The following is a 12,044-nucleotide window of genomic DNA, read 5'->3' as shown; positions in this document are numbered from 1 at the left end:
CAAGTCTGTCTACCTTGCAGGCTCGGGCGGCGGCTCTGCTCTGCCCTGCCCCTACTCCAAATGGAGTGATGTGACTGCCACGCCGGTGGGCCGCTGGGCCTGATCCGGGCCTGGGGAGCGGCTCTGCTCTGCTCCTCCCCCAAGTGGTGTGACGTGTCTACCACGCCGGCACGCCACTGGGCCTGTTCTGCCAGTCTGTCACAGGCCTGCCTACCTTGCGGACGCCGGAGGAGGATCTGCTTTGCCCCTACTCCAAATGGAGTGTCTTGGCTACCACGCTGGCGGGTCGCTGGACCTGTTCCGGGCTCCGGCAGCAGCTCTGCTCCGCCCCTCCGGCCTCCACATTATTCAGCAGGACCCGGACCGAGAAACAGTTTCCGCGGGTTCTTTATCCCTGGGCCAGAGCAGTTCCGGGAGCCAGAATTCGGCCTCTCCACCTTTGCCTCTGTTTACAGACAGCAGACTGGGGACCTGTGACCTGGAGGGCACACATGACTCAGCCCAGGGACCTCACACCCCTGGGGTCTCTGGGGCCTGAAGCAGAGGCCCATTTAGCTTTCTGCAGAGAGCAGGAGGGCAGGGTGAAGGAGGGGAGCTGTGGAGGGAGGGACTGGCCTTGGGGAAAGGCAATTAAGCCTGCCTGAGCTGGTTGCCATCAGCCAGAATGACACCTGTTTTGACTTCTTTAAAGGACCTGGAACATCTGAATGAATCAAAAGCTTTCTGGTTGTAAATGACAGAAATCAACACAGAGTGGCTTCAAACTAAATAAAAATTTCCAACTTAGGCAATGAAATGTCAGGTATAGCTGGCTCCAAGGGTCCAAATAATGCCGTTCACTCTCTCTCACCCCATATTTTTTTGTCCATTGATCTTGCCCTTTTTTTAGGGGGGGGGGGTCTCCACATGGTGGAGTAAGAAGCTTATGCCCACTAAGAAGCTTATGCCCTGTCTCTGCCAAGGGGTCAGACCCTAGTTTCTTTTTCTCCATGGCATTACTCTCAAGCCAGTCCATGAGTCATTGACATGGTGGAGGATGTAATACCCTGGGACACCACCCTAAACCATGGACTGAGCACGGGGGAGGTGGTCTTGGGAGGGGAAGTGGAAACTGTTACCAGAACAGGAGGAGTAGAAGATGAGCAGTGAAGACAGACATCCCTTTCAAAACCCCTCATGATATGAGAAGGGTAGGAGAAGCTGTCCTAGGCTCAGGAACCTCTCTAAACCCTGTCCAACCCCTTCTCCTGCCCTGACCTTCCCCTTTTGTCTGTGCCATTGGGCTTTTCTCCTTGACCTCTTCTCCCTCTCTAACCCTGGGCCTGGTGACCCTATTTTGGATCATTTCACCTGGCCTGTAAGTCTGTTCCCTCCAGATGGAACCTCCAACATCTGCCCTCTGAATAAACTGGCACGCCTTAGCCTGGTGACCCCTGACACAGGGAAGAGGGCCAAGCACAGTACCACAGGGACAGTGTCCTAATTTGGAGAACTTACCCTTTGGAGACTTCAGTCACCTCTTGTGGCCCTGTCAAGATTAAGAGCATTAAACATTTTTTTTCCCCTTTAAGTTATTTTCTTCATTTGTCAGGTCCCTGTTGTGTGGCGTTCATTGTCGGGTGGTGTTGGTTTGTTATTTTCACTCTGCTCTGTGCCCTGATACTTCCTCAAGGTGCGGCACATTCTAAAATAATGATCCCCCCATGGCCAGGAGAGCCCGACCCCTCTGCAGTGGTTTGAGCAGCTCTGCTCTGGGGGAAGGGCCAGGGATTTTGCTTGGAGTTCAGCATTGGAGGGGCTGGCGTGAGCTCTTAGGGACAGTCAGGAATGTCCAGGAGGGACAAAAGGCCTGAGCTGAAAAGCAGAGGAATGTAAGGCATAGATAGAGGTGGCTGGATTTCAGAGGCACTGGCCTGAATGGTAGCACCAGGTCCCACCCAGGTGAGCTAGAGGTCAAAGGGGATCAGACGCCAAGGAAACCTGTTCCTGATGTCTAAACTTTCTATATGCCCCAGAATGGCAGTGGCTGATTTGCCATGGAGGGTCTGGGCAGTGGAGGGGTGGGACAGGATCAAGGTCCCAGATCATGAATGGCCACCAGCAAGTCTTACCTTGGCTAGTAGCCAGGGGGAAGGGGAATCTTCCTTCATTCCAAAGTGGCTCAGCTTCTGCACTGTTGCCACTGTTTTACCAGATCCAGGTCTTATTGAAAGAGGGTTCCTGGCCCTAAGGGGTTGTATGTCCTTGTGTCCTAATGAGGCATAGCTGAGGCTACTAGAGAAGGGCCTCTCTTCAGGGTGGACCATGTACCCTGGAGGCAAGACCTTGAGGCTCTTTGAAATCCCTGTCCATTCTTTCTCCCCTCTTCTAGTTACCACTAGGCCTCTTTCCTTTGACTGATCCTGGCCACAGTAATTCATTCTGTTCAGATTTACATTGTATCTTATGTAATCCGTTACAACCCCCAAGTTTAAGATGATACCTCTTATTATGATTTAAAATGCTATAATGTTGGGATGAAGATGGGATGAGCTCTGGAGTGAGAAGGACATGGATACTAGCCCCAGCTCCATCCCTCACAAACTCAGTGACCTGGTGTGAGTTACTGAGCTTCTATACCTTAGCTTCTTCCCTGGCAAATTTCTAAGACAGAGCTGTCTTTCTTTTGGGGCGAGAGTGAGGCATAAATAAAGTAAAAGTTTATTTCTTTAACAAGTACATCTTGCACACCTAGTACGTGCCAGGTACTTTTCCAGGCACTTTGCAGCACTGCACCCGACAGTTCTAGTGGATGTAATACCTGTAATGACACCTAAAGGTCTTTGACAGAGTGGCAATCCTGGAGGTAAGATAAAGGGGCACCTCATTCAGACCACATAGTGGCATGGTGTTCGGAAAGTTCTACTGCTGTGTATGCTGTTGGGAAACCTGATACATATCTCCCCAGAGTTTGGATTGAACGAGCTTTACCAGGATGTAGGGGCAGAGTCCACAGTCCTGCCCCTCACTCCAGGCCTTCAAGGTCCATTTTTGAAAAAAAAAAAATTTTTTTTCTTAATGATATGAGCAGGAAGGAAAATCTCACATTCATACTAAAAAGTCCAACTAGATTCAACAGGAATTAAATTTTTATTTATAATGGAAAAACCTCAACCTCTTGTTCTGTCCAATGCACAAACATATACATATATACATACCCATGCCCAGGCGGTACCAGCCCCCCTTCCCACCAAGGTGTTCCTGAGCCGAGTGGCCTGCCCGTAAGCTGAGGTGAACTAGCTCATAAATTTAAGAGGATCCACTTTACATCAGGCATAGGTAGAAGCTTCATTTTTAAACATATGGCCCACTCTTACCCCTCCAACCCTAACAGGAATTTGGGACTTGGGTCTCAGTTCTTTTTTCATCCTGGCACAGAGCCAGGCTAACACAGGTGCCCCACTGATCTTGGGGTGGGAGTCCCCTGTCACAAGATATTCAACCTTAGTCACAAAAGGATACAGCTCCATTACATTATTTATAAGATTTATATAACACAGCCAGAAGGAGCTCCACCCCCTCAGGAAAGCTGCCTGGGGACAGCGCTTGAGCCCCTTCACCACACAGGCATCACCTAACTATGCAGCTAGTTCCTGGTCACCAGCAATCATACCTAGTCACCTCAATGAACCAAGCTTGGAGGAATTTAAAAGGCAATTTAGCTTAAATTAAAACACGAATTTTTGTTAAAATTTTAAGTTTAAATATTTTTTTAAATTTAGGCATAGGAATTCATACTCCTCCCAAAGAGGAGAGGCAGACAATGGGCAGCGAGGCCAGCAGGTGGAGGTGGCGGCTGAGGGCAGTTGGAGGCATCCTGCCCTCTCCAGGAGCTTCTGTCACTCCCAGCTCTGCCAGCCTGACAGCCTTGAGCTACCAAGTTTTTAGGGGCCAAACTGGCAGAGGGCTGAAGATAAGACTTGACTTGGACTTGGCAGGGCGAAAGGGGGCAGCCCAAGCAACACCCACTGGGGTCTCCCAGGCAAAAAGACCAGGGGAAGAGAACCAAGTAAAACTGCTGCCATGCCCATCCTCTTTAGGAGAATCATGTGTTAAAATATTTTAACAAAGTAAAAATTCATTTTTGTATTTAAGCTTTTAAATTCCTCCCATCTTGGTTCATTGAAGTGGTAAGTATGAATGCCGGTGATCAGGAATTAGCTGCACAGTTGGGTGATCTCTGTGTAAAGAAAGGGCTCAAGTGCTGTCCCAGACAGCTTTCTTGAGGGACTGGAGTCCCTTTTGCCCATGTTATTATATAAATATAATTCTTATTTTATAAATAATGTGAAATGGAGATGGGGACAGAAGCTATTTCTTACGGGTGTGCTGCCTTCAGGCCTGCAGTCTTGGTCGAGCACCTGGGGTCTTGGGTCCCACCATCAATGGAAAATGAAGGGGCTGCTGATCCAAAAGACCTCCCCGCTTGTGACTGAAAATTATTCATTTTATCCAATCCCACCAAATGCAACAGAAATTCAAGTTGTGTGCATTGCACGCTCTGGCAAGGATGGCTCTTGGGGGAAAAGGTGGGAAGGGAGGCCACCTGACTAAGGGACATACTAAATGAGTCAGGGAAGTGAGCCGACACTATGTACAGATGTTCCTTTAGTTCTTCAGCTGCATCCTGCAGCCTGGCTGGGCACAAATAACCGGGAGGTCACGAGCCACTTGTAGATTCAAGCAGGAACTAACTTGGAACCTAGGAATACGCCACCCAGGCGAACTCTCCAGGAACTCTGGGAGAGCTCAACCATCACCATTCCTAATGGCTCCCTGGCGCCACCTCTCAACCACTCCCCCTGGCAAAACGCCAGGCACCATCCCCACTGGGCTGTGGCTCTCAACACCAGTGCAACTGTTCAAGTACAGGTTATCAGGCTTCGGCCCTGCCACTGCCTGCTTCCTCCCTGAGGCGCCTGCTTCCTCCAGAAGGGAAAGAGCCCCTGGGCTGCTACCACCACCCTGGTGGCTGAAGCTAGAGATTTAGGGTAGTTTTGTTTTATGGAACTTGAAGAGTCAGAGGCTCTTCCTAGTAGGTGCTGAGGTCCAGATTTGGGCAAGGACAAGGGAATGGGGAGGGGGACAGGAGGATGGGGTGGGGACAGGGGAATGGGGACAGGGGAATGGGATGGGGACAGGGGAATGGAGACTGGGACAGGGGAATGGAGAGTAGGACAGGGGAATGGAGACTGGGACAGGGGAATGGAGACTGGGACAGGGGAATGGAGACTGGGACAGGGGAATGGAGGTGGGGACAGGGGAATGGAGGTGGGGACAGGGGAATGGAAACTGGGACAGGGGAATGGAGGTGGGGACAGGGGATTGGAGACAGGGACAGGGGATTGGAGACAGGGACAGGGGAATGAAGATGGGGACGGGGACAGAATCTATTTCTTACAGGTTGTGCTGCCTTCGGGCCTGCAGTCTTGGTCGAGCACCTGGGGTCTTGGGTCCCGCACCAATGGAAAATAAAGGGGATGCTGATCCCAAGGACCCGACTCCAACAAAGCCTTGGGTGGGTATAGAGGACACCCCAAAGGAAAGGCTGTTGCCCGCTGTGCCCACTCCAGCGGTTAGGGTGCTCCGCCCAAAGGTATGTGTGGAGATGCTTCCATACACAGGTTTGCTCTCAGATGTGCTGGCCACATTAAAGGCAAATGGTGTTCCCTGGCTGGGAATTCCCAGGGCATTCTGACTTAAGACCCCCACAAAGGGGGTGGTGGTGCCTGTGGTACCACTCTGTCCAGGTCCAAAATTGAATGCCCCAGAGGTGGAGTTGGTGTCTGGGGCAGCCACACTGAGCCCAACACTTGGGGCTACAGGTCCCCCCAACATGAAAGGGGACGAAGTTGAGCTGCCAAACACTGAGCTACTGGTCCCACTGCTAGTGGTGTGGGTGGTAGCTCTGAAGCCAGAGGTGGTGGCTACACCAAAGGCTTTCTTTGTGCTGGCAGGGACGCTGAAGGCTGAGGCTGTGGTTTTCAAGCCAAAACCTGTCTGCGCTGAGCTGCCAAAGGCCGGCTGGGCCGGCTGGGGCAGCGCTGCCGCCAGCGCTGACATTGGCGTTAGCACTGGTGCTACAGATGGGGCAGGGGCCCCAGAGTTCCCAAAAGGAAAAGGGCTGCCAAAGCTTGGGGTTAGGGCTGGCTTGGTGGACTTCTGCTGCTGCCCATTGGCAGCCCCAAATTTGGGCTGGGGGATGACTACTGGGTGTGCTGCGACAGGGTGCTTGGCCCTTAAGCCAAAGGGAATCTTGAATGCAGGAGTGGTGGTGTTACTGAAAGTCAGGGTAGGCTGGCAGGTGGCGGCCAGGGCTGAGGTTGTGAGGGAGCCACGGAAGCCACGGAAGCCAGAAGTGCTGCTGCTGCTGCTGCTGCTGCTGCTGCTGCTGGTTGCCATCTGAACAGCACCAGGCAGAGACTGGCCAAAGGTGGTCACTGCTGTGGATGTCTGCATGATGGGGGCCCTGCCAAACTGGAATTCAGAGCCCATGGCCCTGGCAGAGCTGGTGACAGAAGCAGGGGGAACCCCAAAGGGGAAGAGCTGAGAGGCGGAAGTCATGCTGCTAGTTGTGCTGCTCCCAGTACTGGCCACACTGTTGACCCCAAAGCCAAAAGCAGATTTGGAACTAGAGTCTTTGGACACACTGGTGCTGGTGGTGGTGGTGGTGGAAGCCACGACAGAGGTGGCAGTGGCCAGGCCAGTAAACAGAGGGGCCGCTGGGGCTGCAGCAGCCGTCACAGCAGTTGTTGGCTTAAAGGAAAAGGGAGCAGGCAAGGGCACAGCCACAGGTGGCCCTAGGTCACCAAAGATGGGCTTAGAAGTTGAGGCGGCAGTGCTGGTCATTATGGGGAGGTTGGATAGACTAGATGGCAAGGGGCCTTCACTCTCACTTTTAGGTGCCATTGCAAAAATAGGCTTGAAGGTGGGAGAAGCAGAAGACATGGCTAGGGCACCTGGGGAGGAAGGGTCAGAGGTCTGGCTGTCTGACATGCCACCAAACATCACTCCTTGCATGGGGGAGGGGGTAGATGTGTCAGCCTGAAGGGCTGGAGGTGACTTGGTCTCAGCGACTGGTGCTGTGGGGGAAGCAGGGACCAGTCCCAAAAAAGTGGCTGTGGGTTTTGAGTCTGAAGAGGTTTCTGGCAGGGGCCCTGATGGTAAAGAGCCAAGAGAGTCCAGAAGACTGGGTGTCTTCAGAGGTGAAGCTTCTGGGAGGGATGGCCCTGGGACACTCTGCGTCTTCTTCAGGCTAGTGCCTAGGGCTGGCCAGGAGGCTGCTGAGGAAGTGGTACTCGCAGCAGGCAGGGTGAAAGAAGGCTGAGTGTCCGGTGGCTTCTCACTGACCAACTTCGGAGGAACATCAGTCTTGTCCTCTAAGACCTTGTTCAGCCACTGGAGCGAGGCTTTCTTCTCCAGGTCAAAGTCCTCAGCCGTGATGGGATAACGGAGCTGAGGTGGTGAAGGCAAGGTCAGTTTGTTCCGTCGCCTGGGCACCAGCGGAATCTTCCGTTTCCGCTGTCTGGAGCTGCCAGGTGTAGACGGGGAAGCCCCCGAGTTCTGCTGCTTCTGAGTGGGAGTGTCTACAGCCTTCTGGCCCTGGGACTCCTTGTTGGCCACCTGAGGAGTGGAAGAAGGCTGAGGTGGCTTCTCTTCTCTTGCTTTCTTGGCTGGCCTCTCTGGGGAGGAAGCTGGGCTAGAGAAGGGAGATGAAACGGAGCCACTCATCTTCCACAGCTGCTGGCGAGAGATGCCTCGGGTAGAACTATAAGAACTGGTGATGGCATTGCGGCAGCAGGTGCTTGTCAGGGAGCCAACCCGCGAGGTACAAGATCGCTTACTCGGATGTTCTCCTGAGCTCTGGGAAGGGAGAACTCTTTTCAGAGACCCAGGGTTAGGCACAGAAGAAGTGGAGACTCCATTGGCCACCAGGGGCACAGATGGAGACTGTCCACTCCTACTGCTATCCTGGCGTCTCTTCTTATTCTCCTGACCATCAACAAGTAATTGGTCGTCTTCCTCCGCGATCCTTTTCTTCCCCTCTCTGAGATCAATCTCCTTGGCACAGGAGTCTGGGACATTACCAGATGGTGAGGGCAGGGCTGAGTTGATTAACTGCCCTGGTATTCGACGACGAGTTAACCTGCTATCCGGAGGGGCAATCCTCACAGTCCCTGGGCTGCACACCATCTTTGAGTTCCGAACCGAAAGTACAGCCTTCTTGGGACAACCATTCCAGCACACCGTGGGCAGTACCCCTAGCGTGGAATACTGGGCCTGCTGAATTGGATAGCGTCTTGGAGGAACTATCACAAAGGGATTGGCTAAAGTCCCACAATCCCAATGCATAGACCTCTTGGGGGGTTGGTGGAAAGGGGTCGGGAGAGAGGGGTAACCGCGCTGCGGGACCCGCTGGGTCGCAGGTGTAGGTGGCGAGGAGCGGGTGGGCAGGCGGCGGCGGACAGGCCGCTCCCTCAGGTCCCTGCCCTCCTGCGCGGTGGCAGGCTGCGGAGGGCCGGGCTTACCCAGGTAGCTGCCCATGAGGAGCAGTTCAGCGGATCTGAGTCCTTTGAACAGAGTCCGAGGCTCTAGGAGCTTTCCGTTTGCTGCCGCGTTGGCTAGAGGGGAGAGGAGCAGTGTTGCCTCCGCTGGCTGCGAACGAATGACGACAACAGCACGGCGCGCGGGCCACGGAGCTCGCGGCTCGGTCGCCACCAGACCGTGGTAGCCCCAACGGCCAACCACGCTACCAACGGTCCTGCACGCGCCAGGTACAGCACGAGGCCCAGCAGCGCGAGGCCCAGCAGCGCCGCCCGCGCTGGCCTGCAGCAGCCCCGGGCCAAGCCCTGGGTGCGAGCTATGGGGGACCGCTGCTGCTCGCCTTCTCCAGTCACAGCCGCCAGAGACATAAGCAGCTCCGCGTCGCAGGGAAGATTTCTTCGCGGCCTTCTTACCCCAGGCCAGAAGGTGTGTGATCCATCAGCTCAGAGTTGGAGAGGCTATCTATCGGGGCGGTGGACTGGGCAGAATTTGGCTCGATGCTCTGGTTGCCCGCTCACACAGTGTGCAGAGTCACACAAGCGTACGCGGGTATACGCATACACACAATCTGGCCATCACTTCCCCAGCATGCTCCTTTGTAGACATAGTATTGATCATGACCTCACAGTCAACCAAGCATCACCCACTCAGGTGCTCTCCAAGTGATGTCCAAGGGAGGGCTTTGCCGGATTCAGAGCAGCCCACCGAGGAGTGATTAAAGATTCCTTTTGGATCCAGAGCAGTGAAGCCTGGCCTGAAGCTGCCTCCTCCTTGGAGCCTTCACAGGTGGAAGGTAATGCCCCTGTTCCAGCCTCCTGCCTCTCTGTCTGAATTGTCCCACCTCTAAGACCTTGTTCTGGAGGTAGAGTCTCTTGGAACTCCTCTTTTCCAATCAGGAGGGAGTAAGATGCTAAGGGTGAAGGAGAAAAGGAGGTCTCCAGATATCAGTGGTGGGGTAGTCTACAGAGGAGCACTATCCTCCTGGAATGCTTTTCTCCTTTTCAAGTGCCTCCTTAGAGGCCAAAGGTGACTCTCAGACCCAGGAACCCAGGGTTCTTCCATAGAGGTTAGGCCTCTCTGGCCAGCAGCCCTGGCTTGTCTCACTAGGGCCAGAAATTCAATTTGGAAGGAGTTTTCGTGGCCTGAGCTCCCTTGCAAGGCTCCCTTGCCTTGTCTCTTTGGCTACTGCTGAAGTGAGCCCCTCCCCTTCCTGTCTCTTTTCAGATTTCTTGGATGAAATTGATTCTCTTTGAGCCACTCATCCTGGTGCTGCTCAGAGCAATAGCCCCAGCAAACATTTTCTTCAACAAACTGTCTCCCTTATCTGATGAACAGTGTACATTAAATTCTCATGTCTGGGGCATGTGTGTGTGTGTGTGCGCGCACACACACACACATGAAAAACATGTGGTTAGTGCAAAGGAGTGGAGGGAGTGGCAGCAACTCTCTTAACAGAGGTGAATATGAGCCTCCAAAGACAGCAGCTCTGTCCCTCAGGGCTGGCCAAGCAGGCCACAACAATAGGTTCTCCTTTGGCTTCTGGGTGACCCTTCCTCTTGGAAATAGATGGGGACAGGGAGAGGCAGTTTCCACAGTCAGAAGGGCCAGGAATAGAGGTAAACCTCAGGTTTAAAACAAACTCCTCTCAATTCCTCCGCCTCTCTGTTCATTCCTCAGATATTACAAATGCACATGTCTTGACCTCCTTTCTGTCCCTCGGCTATATACATCTTTCCTGAACCTGCAGGGCCCCACATGGAGTTTGCTGCATTTGGACCTTTTTCCTCCTCCACCCTCCAGTCCCCCAGCCTCCCAGGGTTCCCAGAACCTGGCACATTCTTTGCTCACCTGTGCCTTTATTAACTCCATTTTCCCTCTTCCCTGTCCTTCCTGCATATCTGACTCCTCTTCTTCATTCAAGGCCAAGTTGTGCTTTCCCCATGAACTCTGTGGACCACCCTCTCCATCAGGATCTCTACTATTAATTTGCTCTGAGTGTGCCACCTTGAGTTGTCAGGCTGGGGGGAAATGGACTTGGTGTATCACTACTAACTGTGTGACACAGAGGCAGGGTTTTCCCCCCTCTATTTTCCAATAAAATTTTATTTATATAAAAAAAAACACAAAACAGATGGCTGGGGATGTGGCTCAAGTGTAGTGCGCCTGCCTGGCATGCGCGAGGCACTGGGTTTGATCCTCAACACCATATGAAAATAGAAAATAAAGATATTGTGTCCACCTAAAACTAAAAAATAAATATTAAAAAAACAGATGGTCAACTGGATTTGACCTAATGATTGTTAGAACCATTAAAAAAATTTCTTAGATTCAGCTTTCACACCTGGAAAATGGAACCTGCCTCATTGAATTATCAAAAGGAATCCAGGACATATCCTATAAGATTCTAGTATAGTGATTGGTACATAGTAAGGTCTCAATTCCTAGAGGTTCCTCTTCCCTCATGGATGTGTGCCGTTTCTCCAATAGGATTGCAAAGTTGGAGGGCAGTGATTGGATCCCGTTTTATCTCTGGGTCCCCAGCACCCATGCTAAAACTTCCTGCAGGGTAAATGTTCAATAAACACTTGCTATCTTTGATCTAGCTCCTGTTTATCTCCCTAGGATTTTCTCTTTGCTTTCTCCTTTCTTCACACCTACCATCCTGAACCATTTGCTGTCCTTCTAAAGTAGGTTTTTCAGTTTTTGACCTTGACACTATTGAAGTTTTAGTTTGGCTAATTGTTTGGGGTTGGGGCTCTCCTATGTATTGTAGGGTGTCTAGCAGGATTCCTGGCCTCTACCTACTCGATGCTGGTAGTACCTGTCTCCCTTTACCTCTCAGCTGTGACAACCAAAAGTTTATTAGACATTGCTTATTCTCTCCTGAAGTACACGGATCACCCCTGGTTGAGAACTGCTGCTCTGGTGCTTTGTTTTCTTTCATGATTCTTTTGCTTTTATGGATGCAGTTTATTTGCTTAACACTGACTTTGCCTGTTCCCCTTTGCTAACTCCTAAACACCTGTTGAAAGCCAGGCCAGATGTCACCTCCTTGGAGAAGGCTTCTCTGACTTATCTCCATAGAGATCCTCCTTACAAATCCCATATTCTTCTGTGCTTCTTAATTTACCTTCTTTCTCATATCCTATTGCAATTGCCTATTTTGGGGTCACTGTCTTGTCCATTTAAGTTTGATCTCTTCCAAGACAGAACTTATTTATTTACCTCTTTATCTTCAGCACAGAATACAGGGCCTAGAACGCAGCAGGTGGTCAAAACATGTTGGGGGAATGAATAGGAGAAAAAAACGGAGAGTTAGATAGAATGATAAATGGGTGGGTGGATGAATGGATGGATGGTAAATTTGTAGGTTGGTGGATGGGGAAGTAGTTGCATGGAAAGATGGATAAAAGGATAGATGAACATCTACTACTATGGTTTGGCTTCCAAATAGGCGAATG

At 51.9% G+C, this 12,044-nt stretch overlaps 1 pseudogene; it reads right to left on the bottom strand.

Moving 5' to 3' along the window:
* Positions 1-4,350: 4,350 nt before the first annotated feature.
* Positions 4,351-8,951, bottom strand: LOC143394835 (nuclear envelope pore membrane protein POM 121 pseudogene; annotated as a pseudogene).
* Between the last annotated feature and the right edge of the window lie 3,093 nt (positions 8,952-12,044).

The sequence above is a fragment of the Callospermophilus lateralis genome, chromosome 3, assembly GCF_048772815.1.
Source record: "Callospermophilus lateralis isolate mCalLat2 chromosome 3, mCalLat2.hap1, whole genome shotgun sequence".
NCBI classification, from domain to species: Eukaryota; Metazoa; Chordata; class Mammalia; order Rodentia; family Sciuridae; genus Callospermophilus; species Callospermophilus lateralis.
Note: the sequence above shows the minus strand (reverse complement) of the source record. Positions and strands in the feature narration are given on the sequence as shown.